General features: G+C 41.9%; 1 protein-coding gene across 3 annotated transcripts in view; it reads right to left on the bottom strand.

Annotated features, from left to right (window-relative positions):
• Nucleotides 1-26,727, bottom strand: part of BICRAL (BICRA like chromatin remodeling complex associated protein) — a 105,906-nt gene that overhangs the window by 54,498 nt on the left and 24,681 nt on the right. For 2 of the 3 annotated variants that reach the window (XM_069564478.1, XM_069564482.1), the window contains exon 1: nt 23,311-23,491. The gene's annotated coding sequence lies outside the window, so the exon portion shown is untranslated. Of the gene's footprint in view, nt 1-23,310; nt 23,591-26,727 lie in introns of those variants that run through there. The other variant, XM_069564480.1, reaches the window with a different exon arrangement.

The raw sequence follows: 26,727 nt of genomic DNA, 5'->3' as shown, positions 1-26,727 counted from the left end.
CAGAACTGTACTTCACATGGCTAAAATGGTAGGTTTTGTTTCACGTATATTTTACCACACACACAAAAATCATCTATGAATATTCCTACTTTAAAAAATACCCAAAAGGGTTTGCTGGAAAATAACTAGTTGTACATCTATGATTAAAAATCTTCCTATTTCTGGAAAAGTATCCTCTCCCTCGAGCTGGCAGCATCAGGACAGATGCTCAATGAGGGGAAATGAGGGACCCATGATTCATCAGTTAAAATTAACCCCAACAATCAGTGGGGTGGAAGAAGCTGAGGCAGATCACCCCACAACTACTGATGGGCACAGATGTATTAATAGAAAGAAATCATCACACGAAGGAAGGAGGGTTCTTAACCCTGGGTGTGCCTTTTGGCTGTCTGGTGAAACCTATGGATCCCTCCTCAGAGTAATATTTCAAAATGCATAATATATGGAAGATTTTTTGAAATAGGGTTATAAAAATATTGTAAGAGAGTTGTATACAAGGTTTTTCATCGATGTATTAATATACTAGATGAAGTGGTGAGTCTCCTGGAGGAGGGCATGGCAACCCGCTCCAGTATTCTTGCCTGGGAAATCCCATGGACAGAGGAGATTGGTGGGCTAGAATCCACAGGGTCACAAAGAGTCAGACATGACTGAAGCGACTTAATGCACACACATACACAGTGGTGAGTCTAGTAACTACTATCATTTAGGAGACAGTAATCTTTCAAGACATCGGCAAATGTAATATGATAGATAATATTTCTACAAGTAATATTTCCAGGCACTGTTAATATCAATAATACTGTGGCTAGTGGCCTTTTACTTATAGATTTAGGAAATAATAGATTTCAACTGGAGTCTAGTGAAAATAACATGCAATTTATTTTTTTTTCCTTTAAAAGATCTAACTGGCTTTATTGAATGATTCATGAATCATGCAACATCCCCTCCATTGAGCAGGGCTACAGAAAGGGAAGATTTTTAAAGGCAAGACAAGAAAGTCATAAACAAAAAGGATTACTTCAGGCTTAGGTAACCCATCTATCGGGGACAGAAGAGGTCTGTGTGGCAGATTACCTCATCTTCCTTTGGGGGATGGAGAGGACCCATGTGACCAGTTAAAATGTGACTTTTTTCATATCCAAATTCATGGGCCTCCCTCTTCCCAATTCTACCCAGAGATCCTTTAGGGGTCACTCCATGGAGCCCTTGCCCTGCTAGGGTCCAACATAGTTTGTTCAACATGTGAAACAAATAAACTCAATCCAGTAACAAACACAATGGGATTCTGAACATCTGAATATAATTCACAAGATATTTTTAGACTTGCTAAGCCCACAGTGGCCATTTCTACACACTGTACTTTTTTGCGATACAAAGATGCTGAAGGTGCTGCCAGATACACAGCATAGCAGCAGCAAGCTGCCAACTTTCACAATGCAGAAAGGACACTCTTCACCATCACCAAAGTTATCAAAGAATTCTCTGAGGGAGGAAGGTCAAGTAACCTAGTTTTCTGCAAGCTTAGTAGAGAGCAACAGAAATGCATTTTACAATTTAAAAAGCCTGACACTGTCGTGGAAAAGACCATCCACATTCTCAGCCTTGGACCAGAGTGAGTTACAAGTTCCATCTGATAAACTTGCAACAAGTTGGTTTTTTTTTTTTCTTTCTGGAAAGCTTAGTCAAAATTTGTACTTCATTCTCCCAAATGTTCAATGCAGGAAATAGTCACATAATCATTAACTTTTCCAGTTTATACATGAATGTTTGGAACTGAACACATATCTAAATTAACACCTTTGTCTATACTCACTTCTGGGCTATCCCACTATAGATTATTGAACCTTCATATAAGAGAGTCAAGTAATTTAGAAACAGCCTCTGGAGATCTAAGAATGAAAATGCATTTCTTTTTTAAGGCCAACTCAGTATAATTAAAAGATTTTAGAAATTAAAACCACATCATTCTGAAGGTGGCAGTCATATGTGCTAGAAGTAAATAGTCTTGGGGCACTGTTTACAATAGTAGCCAAGACATGGAAGCAACCTTAATGTCCATCGACAGAGGAATGGATAAAGAGATGTAGTATTTATACACACACACACACACACACACACACACACAATGGAATATTACTCAGCCATAAAAACAGAACGAAAGAACGTTGTTTGCAGCAACATGGATGGACCTAGAGATTGTGATACTGAGTGAAGCAAGTCAGACAGAAAAGGAGAAATATCATATGACATCCCTTATATGTGGAATCTAAAAAGAAATGATACAAATGAATTTACAAAACAGAAAGAGACTCACACAGAACAAACTTATGGTTGCCAGGGGAAGAAACGGGGAGTCTGAGATGGACAAGTTAAACCATCGAGGACCTGCTAGCACAGGGAATTCTGCTCAGTGTTATGTGGCAGCCTGGATGGGAGGGCAGTTTGGGGGAGAGTGGATATGTGTCTATATATATGGCTGAGTCCCTTCACTATTCACCTGAAACAACCACAACATGGTTAACCAGCTATACTCCAATACAAAATAAAAAGTTTAAAAAACAAAAGAAGTAAATGGGGTTGGGAAAACTGTATGACCTGCTTAGAACACAGTCCCTTCTTCTGAGATACTTGTGGCTACAACACAACCCTTTTCCTTAGGAAAGAAGTAAAGACTTTTCATTCAGTTTGACCTTCTTCTATTACTTCTGGGTCATTTGAAATAGGACAGACTCTGAAATACGACAGACTCATAGCACTATTAGTGCCATTATTCAATATTGCTCTTTTGGACAAATTAGAATAAATTTTTCTTGCTTCATTGTGTCTTAATAGTCTTGCCTATAGAACCTCTTATTTACCTCTTTAAATATGTTAAGTTCTTTGACTTTGCCTCACTTAGTAAAAATCACTTTTGTATGAAGGTTTGTTATTATTTAACTTTTCCTTAAACTTCTAATGAAAGAGTGCAAATTTTGTTAATGATCCTCAGATCATTAGTATCACAATTTTTCTTTAAGAAAGTACATTAAAATAGCATGATATGTTACGCAGTACTGTAATTTATTGTACTAATAGTAATGATGACTTGATTCAATGATTATTTACTTGTTAAATAAGCATGTGCTGGAAGGGCAGGGTACAGGATTAAAGAAATACAAAAGACCCCACACAAGTATATATGTCCCAGCTCTCAAGAAACTGATAATCTTATTGGAAAGGCAAGACCTCTGAAATAATTTTCCAAACTGTAGAAAGCATTATCAATGTGCATGAAGATAAACATATCCTAGCATGGACATTTACAATAATAACAAGCCTTTTTTACAATTAATTATTATTACTATTATAAAAATATAAATTAACATTAATTACTATTAATGTATGAAGGGACATGACATGATAAAAACTGTAGCAGCAGCTAACGGTAAGCGCCTTCCCCCTGCCATGTACTTTACATAGTTCTAACCCTTCTAACAGTCTTGAGAGGTATGAATCATTATCCCTGTAGGAGAGAATGTAAGACACTTGCCCAACATTGTAGTTTACAAGCAGTGGGACAAGAGGTTTGAACTCAAATCTCTAACTCCCAAGCCCATGCTGGTGCTCATCTCTGTGAGTGGAAACATGATTCTTGGAAGGTCTGATTTCTGTCAACATTTTCCCGTGTCATTTGGCATGGTGAGATTCAGTGAGAATCTTAAAAAACATTTTCTCCCACAGCAAAAACCCTCACTATTCCATCAATTAAAATTCTAAAATTTTAAATCAACTTGGAATTTTTGCTGAGAAAAGTGAAGCACATTATTGTAAATCTATCACTGTGAAAAGCAGGGAGAAATATATTAGAACTGGCTTGGGTAAAGGAGCTGTGGGAACACTGTGGCTGACATTTTACAGTCTTTTTTTCCATGTAAGACTTGGGGGAGAGGAGTCTTTTCAATAGAAAAGGCTGGAAGAGGCTCCATAATGAAGTAACTTTGGGAGATGCTACATTATCACATACCCTTCTCGTCGTATGTGCACATCAGATCACCTGCTTTTTAAAAGTCACTGTTTCCCCCACTGACTTTGCCCCAGATCCCTCCATTCTCTCCCAAGTTCACTCCCAACACCCATGAACTCCCGTGGGTCTAGAGCAGCAGAGCTGTCCAACAGAAACACCACGAGGCATGAGCGAGAGGCACACATTTTGAGATTTAAAATTTTCTAGCAGTAAAATTTTTACAGTGTAATTTGTTTTAATACACAGTTGATCCTTGAACAATATAGGTTTGAACTGTGAAGGTCCATTTATACACAGGTGTTTTCTGATACATTTACAAGTATATACACGCAGAACATCATATGCAAGACTTGTATATGGATAGCCCATCCTTACACAGGGATAGGTGAGTGATAGTTAACACAAGGTTAATGATGTTTCTATTCTTACCATTTTGTAACCTTGCTTTCAAACAATTCAGTTCAGTTCAGTTCAGTTGCTCAGTTGTATCTGACTTGCGACCCCATGAATCACAGCACGCCAGGCCTCCCTGTCCATCACCAACTCCCGGAGTTCACTCAGACTCACGTCCATTGAGTCAGTGATGCCATCCAGCCATCTCATCCTCCGTTGTCCCTTCTCCTCCTGCCTCCAATCCCTCCCAGCATTCTAGTTTTTTCCAATGAGTCAACTCTTTGCATGAGGTGGCCAAAGTACTAGAGTTTCAGCTTCAGCATCATTCCCTACATCACCATAAAATATGCCTCTCTCTCTTGTAACGGGAGAACCTGCATATCTGCCTATCATCATGGGTTTTTTTTTAAGAAAAATATAACAATGTTTCTAATACTGTATTATGAATATGACTGTTACTGTATGCCATCAACATTTGATAATGATTCATCATTAACATAGAGGCTGGGCTACTGTGAAGTCATCATACCAATGACATTCTGCTAAGTCGCTTCAGTCGTGTCCGACTCTGCGCGACCCCATAGACGGCAGCCCACCAGGCTCCCCCGTCCCTGGGATTCTCCAGGCAAGAACCCTGGAGTGGGTTGCCATTTCCTTTTCCAATGCATGAAAGTGAAAAGTGAAAGTGAAGTCGCTCAGTCGTGTCCGACTCTTCTGCGATCCCATGGACTGCAGCCTACCAGGCTCCTTTGTCCATGGGATTTTCCAGGCAAGAGTACTGGAGTGGGGTGCCATCGCCTTCTCCGACCAATGACATTAGGCCACCATAAAGCAATCACATAGCTGCTTCTTCATTACCAATGCATGAATCACTATACCTACACATAAATACATAAACCTTTTTCACATTTTCTTTTCATTTTTGATGTCTAGTATTAGAAAGACTAGATTTTCCAGTAGTCAGGTATAGATGTGAGAGTTGGACTATAAAGAAAGCTGAGCACCGAAGAATTGATGCTTTTGAATCGTGGTGTTGGAGAAGACTCTGAAGCGTCCCTTGGACTGCAAGGAGATCCAACCAGTCCATCCTAAAGGAGATCAGTCCTGGGTGTTCATTGGAAGGACTGATGCTGAAGCTGAAACTCCAATACTCTGGCCACCAGATGCAAAGAGCTGACTCATCTGAAAAGCCCTGATGCTGGGAAAGATTGAGGGCAGGAGGAGACGGGGACGACAGAGGATGAGATGGTTGGATGGTACCACCGACTCAATGGACATGGGTTTGGGTAAACTCCGGGAGTTGGTGATGGACAGGGAGGCCTGGAGTGCTGTGGTTCATGGGGTTGCAAAGAGTCAGACACGACTGAGCAACTGAACTGAACTGAACTGATTAGAAAGACATGTAACATCTACTGCATTTTATATAAGGCAATACTGAAATAGGTATTGACAGACAAGAAAATTCATCTTCTGAAAAGATATTGTAAGCTTATGATACGGATACATACAGTATAGTACTCTAAATGTGTTTTCTTGTCTGTACGGTTTTCTTAACAATTTTTTTCTCGCTTGCTTTTTGCAAGAATTCAGCATATAAGAAATATACCAAATATATGTTAACCAGAGAGGCTTCTATTCAACAGGAGGTTATAAGTTATTTTAAGTTTGGAGGGATAAAAAGTGGTACATGGATTTTTGACTGCTATGGAGCTGGTGCTCCTAACCCCCACATTGTTCAAGGGTCAACTGTGTTTTATTTTGTCCAGAACACTCAAAAATATTTGGACATTTTTAAAGATTTTACTTAGTACTTAAGATAATCATTTCAACATTAATGTTAGATTAACTAGATATTTTACGTTTTTTTCCACACACAGTCTTCAAAATCTGCTGTGGACTTTACAATTACAGTACATCGCTACTGATGCATTTCAAGCACTAATGGCCATAATATGTGGCTTGTGGCCATCATATTGGACAGTTATCATCTAGAGACTTTCTTTCATAGGACTTAGTTTAGGAAAAACACTGGCCTACAGGCTCATTTGCCCCTTGTTAGTCTTTACGGACAGTCACAAAGTGGAAATCTTAAGAGCTGAGAACAACTGACAAGGTATGAATAATTATATATGGCTTCCAAGCGGTTTTGTTGATGGGATTTTTTTATAGGAAAGGGGGATGAAGGGAATGGAGTTGCCATTAACACTTGCTTTCACCGGAGTATCACACATGCACACGCACACACACACATACATAAGGACATAATTTAGAAAAGGAAAAAGTTGAATATTAAGTATCAGTTCCAAAGACAACCCTAGTCTCGCCATTGGACTGAAATAATCCTCATCTTCTAAGAAGCAAAGTTAATTTTACATGCTTCTCATATACTTAAAGACTTTAACATATATTTCTAAAAACAAGTTATTTCTTCATGTTTGTGCAAAATTATCTTAAATACATGAGAAAAAAATAAATTATTCAAGGAAAAAAGAAACAAAAAAATTTGCCATGAAGAAACTAAAACTGATTTTGAGAGTTCCTCAATCAGGTACTCTCAGATAAGCCTCGCAACTGGCTCTCAGACCCATTTAAACAAGGAGAGCCAAGACTTGCCGTAGGCTTCTCAATCACATGGCAGTGTGTCAAAAATCCAGATTCTGAGGCCCATTCCAGACCCACCGGAACAGGAACTCAGGGTGTTCACCAAGCCTTCGTAGTCCTGATGCACATCCATGTCTGTGGACCATGAGGTCAGCACAGAAACAGCATGTAAACCCAGTCAGTTTAACTCCAAAAGCAATAAATATTTTTTAGAAGTTTCAGGGAGGTGGGTTTTCTCTACTTTTTTTTTTTTTTTTTTTGGTCTTTCTGGAGAAAGGGCTGAGAATTTTTGTGTGTATGTGTGGTAAAAATAACATATCATACAATTCACCATCGTAATCATTTGCAACTGTCCAGTTCAGCGGTTGTAAGAACATTCACATTGTTGGGAACCATCACCAACATTCATCACCAGAAGTTTTTTTCATCTTGTAAAAACTGAAACTCTACCCACTAAATGCTAACTTTCCCTTTCCCCTCCCCCATCCCTTGGCAATCACCATTCCAACGTGCTGCCCCTGTGTGTTTGGCTACTCTAGGTAACTCATATAAGTGGAATCTAGAAGTAGAACCCAGTTTCACCCAAACATCCTCAACTGCAGAAAGTCTGCAAAATATGGAAATGTATAAAGAAAATGAAGATCACTTACGATTCCTACTGCCTACCAGTGACTGCCATGGACTGAACTGTGTCCCCTCCAAAACTCACGTTGAAACCCTAAGCTCTGATGTGACTGAATAGAGAGACAGAGTCTTCAGGAAGTAATTGAGATTAGATGAGTTCACGAAGGGAGAGCCCTAATCCAGTAGGGCTGGTGCTCTTGTAAGAAGAGAGTCCAGGGCTCATGTGAGGACATCAAGAAGGCAGCCTTCCCCAGCAAGCTAACTGGCTGGCACCCTGGATCTTGGATTGCACAGCCTACAGAAATAGGAGAAAATAAGTTTCTGCTGTTTAAGACATCCAGCCTATGATATAGTTGACCCTTAAACCCAAGGTCTGGGGCACTGACCACCTGCACAGTTGAAAATCCACATATAACTTTATAGTCGGGTCCCCTACATAGATAGCTCCTCTGCATCCGTAGATTCAGTCACCTGCGGATCATGAGTAATGCAGTATGTATTCAGGGAAAAAAAATTTCACACATAAGTGGACCCATGCAGTTCAAGTCCACTTTGTTCAAGGGTTAACTGTATTTTGCTATGGCAGCCTGAACTAATACCATATGCCTTTTTTTTTAACTTTCCCAGCATTTTTTAAACCTGCATTCTGCAGACCAGTGTTCTGCAGGACACTGAGTTTTGGAAGGTGGATTTTAAAGTAACGTCAGGTTTTTACTACTAAATTTCGCAGTCTTTTCTATAATAAACTGAGCTGAAAAATGTCAAGAGGGGAATTTGTTATATTCGATCTCTAAATGTTTGGGAGGAAAACATGCCCTGCTGTTCTGATAAAAGTATGCTAGTAGAAAACTAACAGGAATTTCAAGGGGCAATGTCTAGGTCTTGGAAGGCAATACTGGCTAACAGGGATTATTCACTTAAGATAAAAAGTAATTTTCTAAAGGAGCCATTCATTCATTGATTCACTGTTAGCAGACTAGTCTAATTAAACGCTGCTTTAACGTTATTATTTTTTTTTAACAGCAATTTTAAAAAGCAGGATAGCTAAGCTTCAAATGGGTGAGGCACTGTTAACCCTTTGTATGCATGATCTCACAATTAATTCTCGTGAATTTCCTCTGCAAAGTAAATCCTCAATCCAGAGGAAGAAACAACGGCACAGGCCCCCAGAGAGGTTACATAATTTACTGGAGTCAGCACAGAAAGGAAGGAAAAGAGCCAGGATTGGAACACACATCTGTCTGGTTCCAAAGCTATTAATAACTACAATGCTTCTTTCTTAAATAACTGCCTTGCTTGACAGATTTTTATTTTTTTATACATAAAGAAAAATTCAAACACTGGCCTTGCACTGAGTGTATCTCACAAATTGTTACTCCAGTGTCCCCCCACCCATACCCTAGCCTTCCTTCCTTTTCTTTCTCTCCTCTTCTAGAAACTTCTCTCTTCATCTAAATAAGTTCCCCCACTGTCTCATCGTTTCCATACACTTCTCAGTTTCTTTCTTTCCCACCTAAATTTCTCTGCTTTGCCATCTTCTCCTGGTCAATGAATTTCTTAGGCTCCAGTTCAAACGCCATTTTGTACATGTAATCTTTCACTGCTCATTCACTCATGCCCCATATTCCATCTATCAAGAAATCTCATCAGCTATACTTTCAAAGAGATCCAGAATCCAACCACACTCCGCCTCCACTGCCACCTCCCTAGTCTGAGCTGTCATAACCTCTCTCCTGGCCTCTCTGCTTTCCCTCTTTCACCTGCTACAATCTATTCTCATTCCAACTTCCTGATGCTGCTAAATCACTTCAGTCATGTCCAACTCTGTGCGACCCCATAGACGGCAGCCCACCAAGCTCCCCCATCCCTGGGATTCTCCAGGCAAGAGTACTGGAGTGGGGTGCCATTGCCTTCTCCAATGCATGAAAGTGAAAAGTGAAAGTGAAGTCGCTCAGTTGTGTTCGACTCTTAGTGACCCCATGGACTGCAGCCCACCAGGCTCCTCCATCCATGGGATTTTCCAGGCAAGAGTACTGGAGTGGGGTGCCATTGCCTTCTCCATCCAACTTCCTGAGTAATCCCTTTAAAACATAAATCAAAACCATTCAATGCATTCCCATTTTTCCCATTGTAAAAACCCAAATCCTTTTCTGTGCTCAACTGTGAATGCCCGTAACACTCTATATAACTGTTCCCACTACCCCCAAATCTCTGAACACTTTCTGATTGTAGCCCTTGCTGACTTACCATGCCTTGAACTCACTGGGCCTGCTCAGGCCTCAGGCCTCAGGCCCTCTGCACTGGCTGCTCTCTGCCTGGAATGTCATTCCTTCAGATAAGGTCTTACTTCTTTCCATCCCCCCAGCATACCACATTTTTCTTTTATCCTCTATGACTCACTACAAAGTTTATCTAGGTTTATAGTTTGTCTTCTCAAGAGAGCCCTGCTCATTGAGGCACCTTGGAGCCTAGAATGGCACCTGGAATATATTAGCTGCTCAATAATATTTGCTGAACAAGTGAATGGATGGACTTGCTCATACACTTTAGTCAAAGGCTCTCTCTCCTTTGCTCTCACTTGTATCAGGCATTTGGGATTTAGCATAAACCGCTGTGTAGTGGTAGTGGTTTAGTTGTTAAGTCATGTCTGACTCTTGCAACCTCATGGACTATATAGCCTGCCAGGCTCCTCTGTCCAGGGGATTCTCCAGGCAAGAATACTGGAGTGGAATGCCATTTCCTTCTTCTCTGCATGTATCTATTATCCACCCACCTAGATCATGTGTTCCCATACCCTCCAAGTGCCCTGTACCAAATTAGCATTTAATAAATACTTGATGATGAATTATCAGTACAGTAGCTTCTTCTCCTGCAGTAGATAGTTACAGTGATAACCCTTCAAAACATGACATTCCATTTAGAAAAGAGACATCCTGGAAAGCAAAGGGAAAAAAAAGAATATTTTATATATATATCTATATATATATATATATTTTTTGGCTGCGCCAGGTGGCTTGTGAGATTTTAGTTCCCCAGCCAGGGATTGACCCATGGTTGAACCATGGCCCTTGGCAGTGAAAGCACAGAGTCATAACCTCTGGACTGCCAGAAAATTCCCCAAATATTTTAGATTACTCTTAAAAGGGTGTAAAATATTTTAAAGGTATGTACAGATAATGCATATACACATACCAAATCTGTGTCATGCTCTGAAAGTGAATTATTTGCTTTGTCACCTCCATGTATATTATATACTAAAGACATTCCTGAGAGTCAAGCTTAAGGTTACATTTGGATAGGAAGGTAATTTGCAGAAAACACAAGAGAAGGAAAAGATATACAAAAAAATAAACCCAAAACAGTTAAGAAAATGGTAATAGGATCACATGTACTGATAATTACCTTAAATGTAAATGGGTTAAATGCATCAACCAAAAGACACAGACTTTACAGGTTGAAGTAAGGGGATGGGAGAAGGGATTCCTCGCAAATAAAACTCATAAGAAAGCTGGAATAGCAATACTCATATCAGACAAAATAGGCTTTAAAACAAAGACTGTGATAAGCGACAAAGAAGACACTACATAATGATCAACGGTTCAATCCAAGAAGATAAAACAATTGTATATGCACCTAACATAGGAGCACCTCAATATGTGAGGCAAATACTAACAAACATTAAGGGAGAAATCAACAGTAACACAATAATAGTTGGGGACTTTAATACCCCACTTACATCAATGGACAGATCATCCAGACAGAAAATCAATAAGAAAACGCAGGCCTTAAATGGATAGTAAAGTAATTTGGAACACAGGACATATTTTAAATAACGAGTCAAGAATTTATGTAATATATCACAAAATTAAAAGGTTAATGTCAAATAGGTTTTATGGCACATTTTTTGATCTAGTATCAGTTCTAGCTGGGAAACATCTAAATTATAATGATAATGTGTTCTATAAAACAGTTTAGTATATAGAACTGAAGTCTTCATTTACATGAAACCTGTAACATCTCTCTCTACATTGTTCATCTTGCATTGCATATCCAATATGCATATTTTTAAAAACCAGTTTAGCCAACTTTAGGATCTTTTCAGTCATCTTTTAAAAATTATTTTTATTTTTGTCTGCCTAGGTCTCTGCTGTGCACGGGATTTCTCTAGTTGTGACACACAGGCTTCTCACTGAGGTGGCTCCCTTCCCTAACTGTGGCTCACAGGCTCTAGAGCACAGGCTCAGCAGCTGAGGCACAGAGGCTTAGCTGCCTGGTGGCATGTGGGATCTTCCTGGACCGGGGATCAAACCCACGTCCCCTGCATTGGCAGGTGGATTCTTAACCACCGAACCACAAGGGAAGTCCAAATATTTATTTGATTTATTTGGCTGTGCCAGGTCTTGGTTGCGGCACAACGGATCTTTAGCTGTGGCATGTGGGATCTGGCTCCCTGACCAGGGATTGAACTCGAGTCCCCTGCCCTGGGAGCAGAGTCTTAACCGCTGGACCATCAGGGAAGTCCCTATCTTTTCAGTCATCTTGACTGTAGCATACGCACAATTCATCTTGTAAATATTGGTGAGGAAGATAAGTAAACAGACCCCCTCCAAGACTTTTGGTAATTTCTTAATTGATTATATAGCTAATTTAAGCTTAGACCTTTAACAGTGCAAATGAAAAAAGAATTACAGTAATAATCTAGTACTCATAAAAATCTATTAAAAAGATAAGGAAATCTTCTCTGGTATGCACAAGCATTTCACATTGGCGCACAATGTCCATTTTACCTTTCTAGATAAGTTAAGGCCCTCCCCACCACTTTTTCAAACATAGCTCCCGAAATTTTATTTTTCTTTGATTACTCTCTTTGGAAATTTACTTTCAGATTGTTTTACCTATATAATATATGCTGTAACAGAAAAGTATTCTAAGTAAATCATGTGACATAAAAAAGAGAAACAAGTGAGCAAAGAATTAGGGCAGTAGCTGGAGGGAGAAGTGAACTAAAAAAAAAAAAAATCAGTTAATAGTTTACCTGTTAAACAATAAGTGAAAAGGAATACCTAAAATAAATAGATAAACAAGCCATCTCGAGGCTTAGGATAGAAACAATTCCAAACATCTCAAGGTGAAAATGTTCATCCATTAACTGTGATCACACCTGGAGAAAAGAGGCTGGCCTCTCTGGATCTCTCCAATCCTAAGAGTCTCACAAATCTGAACAACCAGAATACAAATAGGTCAGTTTATTCTTACTTTTTATTTCTAAATATATTTCTCTGCATTTCTAGGAAATATCAGAGTTAAAAGAAATCTAAATTATAGAAGCATTTTTATTTTAAATACAAGGAGAAATACTTCCAAGTTAAAAGCACACCATCAAAACAACCTTTCCTCTCAAGAATCAGGAGGAAAAAAACCTGATTTTGTCTGTGTGGATAACAGTTTCTACACATGGAATGTAAAGAATCTGTCTGCAATGCAGGAGACCACCTATATTGTTATAACACTGTAAAATGTTATTCTAAGGAGAGTTGAATACCAATTCTAAAATAAAAAACAAGAAACTAAGTAAACGGATTATCTTTAAAAAAATACAATAAAAATCTGAAATACACTGCAAGCAACTTTTAAAGGTAGGTGATTTTAATACATATAATAGCAGTCTTAATATTCCTTAGTTATGTTTGAAATAGTCTACATAACAAAATTTTTAAAGTCTCTCCCATATTACACTTACCACAAGATTTTGAAATTCTTCATCTCCCCAAATTAAGCTTACCACTAGTAAGTAGTGAGAGGGCTGGTTCTCAATGAGGGAGAGGGAAAAGTCAGGTTATTTCTAGCCTTCCATGAAGAACTCAGGTACTACCTCAGACTGTACAGGGAGCCACTGAATGCTCAAGAGCCATACGTCAGGCGGGGCGAACTGAAACACCCACAGTACGAGTGTTTCATCATCTTTTACTACTGTTGCCCATCAGGGATCAGCTTTCTCACTGAGTCAAAAAGAAAAGGAAAAAAATCCTCTGATGCATTATCTTACTGGTCTTATATATTCAACCTACAGCAAGGCCTCTTTAAAAGAATGTTTCTTTATAGAGTGAATCATACTTTGTACGTTTTAAATCCTTTCCCTCATATCTGTACTATGATTACACTATAGCATTCCAAGCAAGGGAACAACTTGAGCAGCACCATATCATGTTTAATTAAGGTTCTGAGTGTTCTCACTTCCAAATAGGATTTTTGTTTAGTGAAAGATATGATTCATAATCTCTGATTGCCCCCAAGTAGAGAGCTAAAATGGGCCCTATGTTTGATTCACCATGCTATGCAAATTGAAACTCAATTGTCTGCAGGAGGAGCAGAATAATGGCTCTGACCTAAAATCTGACCACTGACAACAAGATTCTGGGTTTTGGGGTCACCATTTTTAATTATCAACAAGACACTACCTTTTCCTATTTCTCCTATTGAAACAAAGGTCATCCAAGTTTAATTTTAGGACCTCAAAATATTTTAACTTGTACGCAGTCATTTGTAGACAAAATTTAGACATGGTTTTAATACCAATGGCAAACTGTATGAGGTATGGACATGCAGTATATATTCAAACCCCAGCTCTGCCCCTTAGTAATGTAACCTTGGGTAAGCAATTTATCATTTCTAAACCTCAGTTTCATTATCTATAAGATGGAGACAAACCTATCTACAGGGAGTTCTTTAGAATTTTATAATCCTTAACACCCATCAGGGCCTAAGATAATATTAAGGTTTAACAACATTCTTTCTCCTTTCCCCCATTTTCTTTCTTATGAAAATGTTTCAATCACAGGTTGGGATTCTATGTTTAATTTCTAATGATACTAGGAAGCACCATGGATTTCAGTAGAAAACTGAAATAAGCCTACGCCTTTCCTAGAAAGCCCACCGTGTGGGTTTCCCAGGTGGCGCTAGTGGTAAAGAACATGCCTGCCAATGCAAGAGATGTTAAGAGAAGAGGGTTTGATCCCTGGGTTGGGAAGATTCCCTGGAGAAGGGTATGGCAATCTACTCCAATATTCTTGCCTGGAGAGTCCCATGGGCAGAGGAGCCTGGTGGGCTACAGTCCATGGGGTCACAGAGTTGAACACGACTGAAGCGACTGGGCACATAGAAAGGCAATACTTTTCACATCTCATTCCCTCACATTCAGGATTTTTATTTCAGGTAAAATGAATGTTTAGTGTGTTCGCAAGATAAGCCAAAGAACCCACAAAAACAGAAAATGTTCAATTTTCCAACTTTATTAAAAAGAAATGTATAATTAAATCACAACTACATAAATCAAAGTTGATTGGGAGTAGAGGGAAGGGGAACCTGGGTTAAACATCTGGTACAGTGAGGTTTCAGGCTCTTCCTGGATAGAAGCACATATGAGGTAAGGGGGAGAAAAGATCAAGCCCCTAGCTGCCTTTCCCCAAGACCTCTTCTTCCACATTCCCATCCCAGTTACGCTGCCCATTCTGAGCGCTCCTGAGCTGCACCACGCGTGTACAACCACCTCAGCAGAGCGGCCTCCTGGACCCATTTCCGTTCAGCGAGGGACCACTTACACAGTTTCCCTTCTAGGGCTTTCCTTTAAAGTCAACACCTCCTTTCTTCTCTGTCTACATCCCCACTGCACATTTGTTTAACCACCCCCGCGCCCACTGTGGTTTTCACTTTCACTCCAGAACACTACTGATCATGAGAAAACCGTGCCATGCAGGTGGATTTGGTACACTGTTTAATTCACGTTGCCTCACTGCCACCAAGTCCCACTCCTTTCCTCCATCTTCCCCCACATCTCACACATTTCACAAATTTCTTCCCCTCAAACTCAAAACCTTTTGCCTCTGCCCCTGTCAAATGACCATGCGATCTTCTCAGGAAAGACCTCTATTCTGAATCCTATCATCTACCCTGCTCTCCTCTCCTTTTCTTTCACTGTTACTTTTTCTGCAGGCAATTTGGGGAACAGAGTGATTAACAGCAGTGTGAGGAAAGAAGAGAAAAAATGAGGTTAAAGAGAGCGCCACAAAGTTCCACTTGGTATTATCTGAATTTTTTAAAATGACCGTCTCTTAGTTCTCCCCCTCTCCTTTTAACCCGACTTTTCTCTCACCCACAGCCATCAGAATGTACAAGTCCCTGCTGACTTCTATCTCAAAAAACAATTTTTATTTAGTTCCCATCATTCTGTTCTACCTGGTTGTCTAAGTAGTCAGCCAGCAAATGTTTACTGAGCGCCCAGCTTGTTTTAAATGCCATGCTAAAGGCTTAGAAAAAGTCAGTGAACAGGGAAGCTTAAGATTTCTCTGTCCTCCTCCAGAAGCTCTGTGTCTACAGGTGACTGCTTTGCCTACTCGTTTGGGCCCATGATAAGAGGGGTTACTGTCTCTTTACTCTCAATAATTTGAGATATGATTTCTAAGTCTTTCTTCCATAGAACCTGGGTCTTCAGCATTGAGAGCGCAGAGTCTTAACCACTGGACCACCAGGGACCTCCTGAATTCATTTAATTGCGGTAAAACATGCAAGATTTACCACTTAAGCGTACACTTCATTGGTTTTAAGTACATACACACTATTGCATTGGGTTGGCCGAACAGTTCATTCTGAATGTTCTTCAATAAAGTTCTCAGTGAAAATGAAAAACGTGTCTTTTTTTTTTCACTTAAAACCAAATGAGCTTTTGGGCCAACCCCATAAAACTATTGTCACTATCCAGCTCCAGAACTTTTTCATTATCCCTAGCTGAAATTCTCTACCATTATGTCCCTTTTTATTAACCAAAAGTTATTCTCATGGTTAAATTCTTGGCCCCCACCCTCATTATCCTGGTTCATCACTGTTACCCCCTTGCAACCACCCTCGAGTCCCTGGCATCTCTCCTCCTATCATATCTGGGGGTGAAAATGCCAATCTTGGTTGCACCGATCACCTGGCTGCTTTTACTTCGCTTGTAATAAACGGTGGTGGTTAGCTGGTGGCAGAAAATCACACAACTAATTGGACTGATTAGTTTTACCTTAATGCAGACCCCCACCCTCCAATGCGCACCCAGGCATTCAGCAATGCCCAGCCACCCTATCGAGTATCCCAATGAGTTCACTGTCCTGCTGTCCAAAGCAAGGTGTCCTAATCTCACACCATCCACACCCCTTCCTCCTTTAAGGTGCTGGCCCTGCCTCAGACTCCACTAAGAAAACAGAAACCAAGAGAACAAAAAGCCCCGTATTCTACCTCCAATTCCTAAACCTCTCTGCCTTCTCTCCTGCTACACTGCAAGTCATCCTGCTCCCACCAAAGGCAAACCTTCTTGTATTCTGACTCTTCTCCTACTGAATTTTGTTCCTTTGGCAGGAATTCTGGTGATCCAGTGGTCAGGCCATGATGCTTTCACTACCTTGGCACGGATTCCTAGCTGGCCCAATTCCTAGTTGAGAAACTAAGATCCTGAAAGCGCAGCAAAGGAGAGAGATGAAGAGAAAGAAAGAATTCTGCTCCTTTGGTAGTCTTATCTTTCTTCTGCATTAGTCTCTCCCTATTAGACAGTCTCACTAGCTTATTGAAAATGCTCTATTTCCTATCAGTTCAAAAAATGTGCTTCCTTGACCCCACCTCTCTCTCTCCCCAACCACTGCTGTGCCATTTCTGTTTTTGCTTTACAGCAAAAATTTCCCAACAAGCGGGTCACATTTGCTTCACTCCCATTCTCAGTTCAGTTCAGTTGCTCAGCCGTGTCTGACTCTTTGCAATCCCATGGACTGCAGCACACCAAGCCTCCCTGTCCATCACCAACTCCTGGAGTTTACTCAAACTCATGTCCATTGAGTCGATGATGCCATCCAACCATCTCATCCTCTGTTGTCCCCTTCTCCTCCCACCTTCAATCTTTCCCAGCATCAGGGTCTCTTCAAATGAGTCAGTTCTCCATATCAGGTGGCTAAAGTATGGGAGTTTCAGCTTCGGCATCAGTCCTTTCTATGAATATTCAGGACTGATTTCCTTTAGGATGGACTGGTTGGATCTCTTTGCTGCCCAAAGGACTCTCAAGAGTCTTCTCCAACGCCACAGTCCAAAAGCATCAATTCTTCAGCACTCAGCTTTTATAAAGTCCAACTCTCACATTCATATATGACTACTGATAAAACCAAGCTTTGACTAGACGGACCTTTGTTGGCAAAGTAATGTCTCTGCTTTTTAATATGCTGTCTAGATTGGTCACAACTTTTCTTCCAAGAACAAGCGTCTTTTAATTTCATGGCTACAGCTACCATCTGCAGTGATTTTGGAGGCCCCCAAAATAGTCTGTCACTGTTTCCATTGTTTCCCCATCCATTTGCCACTAAGTGATGAGACCCGATGCCATGATCTTAGTTTTCTGAATGTTGAGTTTTAAGCCAACTTTTTCACTCTCCTCTTTCACTCTCAGCAAGAGGCTCATTCTCTCAGTGCATTCCAATTTGGCCTCCATTCCACATGCCACTAAAACTACTTGTCAAGACCGCCAAATCCAAGTGGAATTTTTCTCTCCTCAGGGTTTAACTTCTCAGTAGTATTTGGCACAACAGGCCACTCCCTTTTCTTGAAACAGATAAAATCATTCTCCTGCTTTAGTGCTGAGCCTTCTTGGTCTCCTTTGCGCCTACTTCACTCACAGGAAAGTTTCAGGCTTGATCATAAGTCCTCTATGCTCACAGATGATCTCAACCAGTTCCATGACACACCATCTCTATGCTGGTGACTCTCAAAATTTGTGTCCACTACCCTCAGCTCAACTTGAACATTCACCGCCTGCTTGACTTTCCACTTAGGTTTTGGAAACACTTGTGAGACATCCAACGGGTTCCATATAGAACTCTAGTAGTTACCCGCCCCCACCCCCAGTCTTCTCTACAAGCAACTGGCACCCCCAGCCACCAAGCCGTAACCCAGGGATCTGAAGGAATCCTTTGATTCCTCCTCCTCTTCCTCCACAGACAACCCATGAAGCAAATACTCCTGATTCAACCTCCAAAATCTCTCTGAAACCGACCATCTACTCTGCTCCATCTCCACTGCACTCACCTAAGATACTGTCAAACTTGAGCTCACCATTGCAGTAGTTCCCCAACTGCCCTCTCTGCTGCCTCTCTTGTTCCAGAGCAGCCAGTGATGTTTAAAAACAAAATCATATCACTCCCCTAATTGAAGCCCTACAATAGCTTCTCCTCTTCATAAAATAAAATCCCCAAGCTCCTGTATGTCTTCAGAGGCCCTGCACAACTTCTCGAACCCCATTTCACTGCATTCTCCTCCTGCTTCTTTCTGTTCTAACATCCCTGCCCTTCCAGGGCTTTGCACTTGTTCCCAGGCCAGGAATGTCTCCCCAGCTTTTCACAAGGCTAACACAAGTTCATGTGTCAAGTCTCCGCTCAAATGTCACCTTTTCACAGGGACACTCCTTGACTCTCACTAGCTAAAACAATACACTCTTTTCCCCATAACACACTCATTTGACCCACCAGCTTAACTTCTTATACGTTTTTTCTTAATCTTTAATTTCCTTGATTGTTTCCTTATTTCCTGTTTTTCACACTATACTACAAATTTCACGAGGGCAGAGATCTTGTCTGTCTTGAATTCTACTGAAGGCTACTTTAAAATAAAGAAGCTACTCTTTCCCTCTGAACAGGCTGATTTTTAGATCCATGTGCCCGCTCCCCCCACCCCCCTACCCCCGACCCCTTTCAAGCTTTACTGGATTTTAGTCAAAGAAAATAATTCCTGTGGCATTTACGCCATGAAAAACAAGCGGAGAAAAACCACATGGGACAGTCAAATACTAGAACTCCACCCACTCACTAGACGACGGACTGCACACAGATACCCTGCACACAGGTATCCACAGCGGCCCCTTACAAAGCTTTTCAAAATGTAGGACAGAGGAACATGGATACAGGCAAAAATAACAAACTCTGACACCTGCATCAAAAGTTTCAACCATTTCCCCTAGCAATCACTAAACACGACAGTGATTTCAGAAGAAAGAAAAGCACAAAATAACTCAAATATGTGATCTTTGCTCCAGAGAAGTTAATGATTTCCTCACTGACTTGGTTCTCTCATTTTGGTCTGGCTGGCTATTCATTATCTGCTCTGGGTGTTTCTTCCTGACCTTCTGTGTCTTTAATGCATATTCTGTTCCTACCAAGTCTCATGTTTAGAATAAGTTCCCCATCCTACTTCCCAAAATGCAAGAAATATCTTTTCAATTTAAAATTCAAAAAAGAACTCATTCTTTCAAGGATTTATCTCTAGGTTTTGATTTCAGTAAATCTTCTACCCCACTTCTAACTTCTGTATTTCCTAGATTCAATTCTATTTTTGTTCCAGAGCTATCTTGACTAAACTAGCTGGCCTGGACAGACCTGAAGCCAGTATGTTATATACCTTCTTAGTACAGTAGAATGAAACTATATATATATTTTAAAATGTACTAAGATTTAAAAGTCTTGGGATACCTAAGATTTCTTTCCGTAAGGAAACCGTTTCAATATTTTGATAAATGGCAGAGGAGAAAAATTAAAAATAACACAAGCAATAAAATTTTGCTGAAACTCAAAATGAACCTCAAGTCTCATCAGTTCAGTTCTGTCGCTCAGTCAAGTCCGACTCTTTGCAACCCCATGAATTGCAGCACATGCTCCAATTCAAAAGACAGCCAGCAGCACAGTGCATAGATTAATATAGGGATGTTCTGAATACGTCTCTGGGTCACAATGAAGTCACCTGGAGAGCTTGGAATAACACACAGTCCTACGTATTTAGATCCAGGCGATCCTAGATGAGCAAGAATTTCAAAATTCTTGGAGGGAGTTACGAGCATCGAGAAACTGAAAGTCAGAAACTTAAAACTGAGACTGTCCAATACATCAGACCTTTTGAAAAACCCCAACTGTCCCTAACAAATAATGGATATTACAAATCCGTCTTTTAAAAACATCTCACCAGTTGATTCTGATGCTCAGATTTGGAAATTAGATAGAGCGAAGTACAGGGCTTTCTGGGATCCACTGTCAATTCTATCACTTAAAACTTTGAGACTTTGAACAATTCAACTACCTTGGCAAACATTATTAGTTCCTTCCCTGGTAAGCAGAGAATAAAAACCAATACTGCAGGGCTGGTATGATAAATAGGAATTAAAAAACAGTTTCTGGCCTACAACAGTGTTCAGCACACGGTAGGTCTTAAAGGGCCTAAAAACATCCACCACAGTTAAGGACATACCTAATGGTGCCACTATGTTACTTTTATCCACTAGAAATTAACTATTTACTTTCCATCTAGACGCCTAGAAAGATCAGAGCTTTACAGACTCCTCCTCCCAATAATCTTTTCAGTAACAAAGTTAAAACCGACCCATCCATTGTTATACTGCTACTACAAGACAGCTGAGTATTTTTATGACTGCTTCTAGGAAACATCTTAAATAAAAAGTGGGGGAACTGAGAAGTCTTATACTGATTAGAAACAGATGAACCATAACAGCCCCCCCCTTTTTTTTGAAAGGAAAAAGTCTCTGGGGTGTTTCAAAGCGAGTTTAATTTTTCAGATCAGAGAGAGGTCTAAGTAATTTACTACCATTTATAATAGGGACTATGAAAGCCAAAGAGAAGTTTCAAATCACTGGAACCCATTACCTTCCCACAAATGTGCCAACCAGAGAAAAGGCTGTCCAGGGTTGTGAAAACACAACCCAGAAAACTAGTAGGGGACCCATACAGAACCACGATACTGGAAGGCAGACAGACACTGTCCTCGACTTTTTTTTTCTGCAATTCTGCAACTGGGTTTGACTCTCCTCTCAAAATGAAGTGGAAGAGGGCGAAGGGAAAGCCTGCATGATCTGCGCCCAGCCAGGCCAGGGAAAGCGAAGTCTTCCAGGTTCAAGCCCTAGGAAGACGTGGGGAAGCCTTCATCCCCAATCTTGACTGGGGTTGGGGGTGGGATGCGGGTTTAGGGAGAGACCCCTCGGCTGCAAGGCCCGACTCTTTTCCCTTAAAGGCAAGTGGTAAAAGGAACAAGACACCGCGGTCCCCAACCCCTCCCCGCTCTGAGCCGGCAGCCTACTCTTTTGGGTCTGGGGGCACCGAGAGGGACCAGCCTACTCCACGCAAGGCCCACGTACAGACTTCTGCCCGCGGAGCGTGGCCCCCACGTCCCGGACCTCCCGGCGCTCGGGCCGGCGAACCGTCCAAGAAGGGCGCTGCCCGTGCCGCCGGGGAAGATGGCGCCCGCAGAGCAACTGCGCCACCAGCACTGGCTAAGGGCCAGGCCCAGCGCCATCTTAGCGCCTTCCAACCGCCCCCCCCACCCCGCCCCGCACAACCCCCGCAAGAGCCTGCATCCTGGCCGGTCGGGGGGCGCGAACCGCGTCGGGCCCGCGCACTCTCAGCCAAAAGAGAGTGCCACCGAGCCTCTCGTCTCTTCGGAGCGGCCGCGCGGGGCCCGCAGGAGGAGCCCGGCTGGGCCGCCGGTCCTCCGCGCGGCGCGAGGGCTCGTCCGGGCCCGGCCGCGGGTCGTCGGCGGTGCTTCGGACCCAGGCGGCGAGGCGACCGGGGAAGGGCCAGGCCGGGCGGCCCAGGCGCGCGCGCCGGGAACCAGGCCGGAGCGGCCGGCCGGCCCCGAGCTCTCCCCGCCGCAGCCGGCGGCACAAGCGCCGGGAAGGAGGAAGCCAGGATGAAAAATAAACCCCGTCCCCGCCGCCTCCCTCCCACCCGCTCCCCTCCCCCTCTTGAGACGCGGGGTCCATTTTGCCTAGAAGAAAGAAAATGCGATTCACACCCAAGAGCTTCCGAGAGAGAAAAGAAACTAGGCGGGGGGAACCGAGGGGAGGAGATTGGAAAAGCTTATTTTTCTTCCTCGCCCGCCGTCACTCCTGGCCCTCCCTGCCCCCTGCTCGCGGCCCCGCCGCGCCCGTCCTCCCCTCGCCGAGCCCCGCTCCCTCCTTCCCGGCTCCCGGCGGCTCCGGGGGGGCGGAAAACACACTCGCACTCGCGCACACAACTAATTTTAAACCGGCTCAATCAATGAGTCATTAAAAGGCTTCCCTCCCCTCTCCTCCCCACCACCAACCGCCACGCCACCCCCCTTCCCAGGCTTCTCCCTCTCCCCGCTCCAGAAATTTGCATCCGCGAAAAGAAAAAAAAAAAAAGAAGGCGCCAGGGCCCCCACCCCGCCGAGGAGCCCCCAGCCCGGCCCCGCCGCCCCCTGCCCGCCCGCGCCCCCGCCCGCGACACTGAACTTGGTCTTCCCGGGGCCCGGGCATCGCTGGGAAAGGCATAAACACTCGATTCCCCTTTTCTCCGTGTCCATTAAACATCCACCCACCACCACCATCACCCACCCACAAACCCACCCCCCCCCCAAAAAAAAAACACAGCCTTAGCCAATAGCTCTCTGGGCTGAAACCTAATATCCTGGTTTTGGCAACTCGGTGTTTAATTTGCTCCTCTTTCTTTTCTGTCTGTCTGGAGATAGATCTCCAGCCCCCCCGCCCTCGCTTTTCCCCTCCCCGAAGGAAAGAGGCAGAGGAAGGAGGTTGTGTGTGTTTTTTTTTTCTCCTTGAAATTTTTATCACAAAATTATAATACACTCAAAGGGAAACTCACCGTCATGAAAAAGCAGTGCCTTGTCAACGGGGTTTCTGCGCCATCGCACCAGGGGCGGCGGCGGCGGCGGCGGCGGCGGCGGCGGCGGCGGGCGCGGGGCGCGGGGCGCGGGCGCGGGAGCTCCCGGCCGAGCGGCGCCGGCCACACGCGCTCCGCTCTCTCTCTCGCTCACCCCCGCGCCGGGCGGCGGGCGCCCGCTCCCCGCGCCCGCCCGGCCTTCATGCTCTGCGCCCGGGCAAACCGCTCGCCTGCTCGTCTACCTCCAAACTTCGGTTCTCGCCTAGCAAAAAAATGCGGAGATTAGGATTTTTTTAATTAAAAAAAAATTTTTTTTTTTTTTTAGAAAAATCAAACTCCAAAGCTGATAATTCCTGCTTCCTTTGGGATTCTTTTTAACCTCAAGAAACGTAGTGGTTTATTCAAGAAACAGGGTTTTTGGGGTTTTTTGTTTTTTTTTTAAAGATCTACGAGATGCGTGCTATTCTCAGCAGGCGCCTTGCACGCACACACACACACACACACACGCGCCAGTTTTAGCTGGGGGAGGGGGCGGGGGGAGCGCCAGGAGGGGGGTAGTTTAAAAACAAAAAACAATATTTGTTTAAACTCTAATTAGAATATGTCCCAATAAATCCTTTTTTGCTTATGCTTTAAAAAAACAAAAGCGAAAACATCACTTTTAACTTATTTGGTAATTCATTCCAACTTTTAATTCTACTAAGCTTTCCTTTGCAACACCCTCTTTCCATTCCCAAGTGTAGTGAAACCTTATCTGTAAACCTGTATGTCAACATTGAAAAAAAACACAACACAACACTTTAGCAGCCAAGATGAAGGTGAGGAGGGAAGTAAGTCACTCTTAAAACATCCAGTTCCCAGTGCTTACTCTTTATGCAGATACCTGTATCGTCACATTTGTGGAATTTTCACGATGTGATCCCCAGTCTTAAAAAAAGAGAGCTACCCAAACATCCATTGAAATAGAATAGGTTAAAAAAAGAGAAAGAGAGCTACCTAGCCTTTTAACACTCTGTAGTCCAAGTATAATTACCACCCATATTTAATCTCACATTGAGACGTCTCCATAAACCATCCAGCATCCAGAGCACTTAAAGAAATGTTAATTATGACAGTGTGGATTGGGAGTAGGTGCCTGTGTGGTTTAGGTTAATTACATTTACTTTTCTTGTAAATGCCCACAAAAATAAAGTCGGTGGTTTGTTGTCTTTTATTTTAAATAAATATCAAAGTAAAAGATGGATTGTACAAAAATGTGATTTAGAGTTTTAAAAATACATATGTAGGCCCCAGAAATACTTTAAAGTTATTTTAAATTAGTTTACAATACATATAGCAATGGGGTTCTGCTGATAGAAAGCTCAAACCCATATCCCCTAGATACTGAGTTCTAAAATTATCCTTAGATTTAAAATATTTAAATGAAATTGGTTAGTTTCTAATACAAATCCCCTGAGCATTAAAAAACATAATGGTAGCATACCATGTTTGCTTTTATAAGGATACTGTAACTATGATGTTTTATTGTACAAAATAAATATGTCAAGGTTGGTATACAATGTTGTCATATTCAAGATAGATCTCTTCAAAAAACAAACCATATCTTGTTCAAGTAACTGCCACTCTGTCACTCACAATGTGTGCTTTGTATTTAGACCTGCCTTAATAAATACAGTCAGTGATTTAGTATCACATAGTATCATGGAGGTGTTTTCTCAGAAGATATGTGTTGTGTTCACATTCAGCCAAGGTCTTCCTGGAACTAAAGTCTTTGCATAAATTAGCATTATTTCTCTACACTTGACAGTTGGACCAACCAGTTTTCTAATTGGCTCCAGAAATTTTAAAACCTGTTTTAAAGTGCCTTTGGATTGGCTGGAGTTTAATTATAACACACATTTTGAAGAATTACATTTCAAAGGAGTCCATGGATTATTCATTGCAATTAGGGCCCACCAAGCAAGTTTTACAGCTGTTGATTCACAACTCCAATGAAATATTAATGGATTTCAGAAAGCTGTTCTCTCTAGTAGGCCAAAACTCCTAAAAAAATACAATTCTGACTTTACAATCACTTAACAAAGACCTGAGCTCCAGAAGAGGATAGGGCACTGTGGGCTTTCTCACAAATGCCCAAATACCAGAGCTAACATTTACTAAGGGCCTACAAAGTCCTGTCACGCATTATTCTAGATACTTTATTCTTTTAGTATGTACTATTGCCTGAACCTTCACACAAACCCACAGAATAATTACCCAGATTTTCCCTGATGAGTCTCCCAATGTTTCTCATCATTTGCCTGAGGTCATCAGTCTAAGAAGAGCTAGGGGGAACCCAGGCCTGGTTGACTCCTCAACACACCCTCTCTTCAAGTCCCAAAAAGGATCCTGGGAACAAGCAGTCTGTGCTATTTCAATAAAAACCAAGTTCAGTGGTAGTTGGGGGACCACCCTCTCTCATTGGCAGAGGGGCTCATAGGCAGAAGGAACCATCCTTTCTCATTGGGGAAGATTTACTTTGCCAGTTGTCAAGGATAATTTAGAGTATTTGGTAGGGGGTGGAGGTGGGTCACAAAATACTGGGACAGCAGTAGGGAGACTCTAAGACTCACCAGGTATAACACCAAATTGGTATCATTTAATAATAAAATAAAAACAACTTCTTAAAATTTCCCACATGCAAATTAAAAAAATGTAACATTTAAAATAAGGGATATGCCTTTGTACATAAAACTTTAAGTGATGGTTTATATAGATAGGATTTTGGTATCTGAATATAAGATTACAAAAACTTTTAAAAAGGAAAGTTCTTTAAACGGTTGACCATATGCAAAAAACTTTAATTGTGTAAAGTTACGTTCAGGTTCTCTCCTATGATGCTCGTCTGTATATGTGACCTAGTAAGAAGGGCAAGTAGACACAGGTGGGAAAAAAAGATAAAATTGAAATGCTCTAGCATGGGCTTGTACCTCAAAATAAGCAGGTTCAATACCAACATAACAAGTAAAAGTGAAAATGTTGCTGTTTTTTGCGTCCTTCCTCCACGTGTTCCCCTCAGTTGGCTGGCCGTTCTCAGAGCGGGGAGAATGCAAATACTGGAGATTAAGTGGTGATATGCATGACCAGATGTGTCCAGATCACAGAAATCCGAGATATACCCAATGAACGTTTGTGATATAAAAAACTTATAAGTTCTCAATGTGCATAAATGAGCTCGGGGCTTTTATTTGAACCTCTTGAGGTGCTTATAATCTGAGGCTTAAGTGCACTGGCTGTGCACTGAGAGTGTCCGGGGTTCAGATTCCATCTCTGTCACACACCAGGTGTGTGGCTCTGGGCAAGTCACTTCACCCTTCAGAGCTTCAACTTCCTCATCTATAAAACAGGGATAATTATAGT

This window comes from Ovis canadensis, chromosome 20, assembly GCF_042477335.2.
Source record: "Ovis canadensis isolate MfBH-ARS-UI-01 breed Bighorn chromosome 20, ARS-UI_OviCan_v2, whole genome shotgun sequence".
Lineage (NCBI taxonomy): Eukaryota > Metazoa > Chordata > Mammalia > Artiodactyla > Bovidae > Ovis > Ovis canadensis.
Note: the sequence above shows the minus strand (reverse complement) of the source record. Positions and strands in the feature narration are given on the sequence as shown.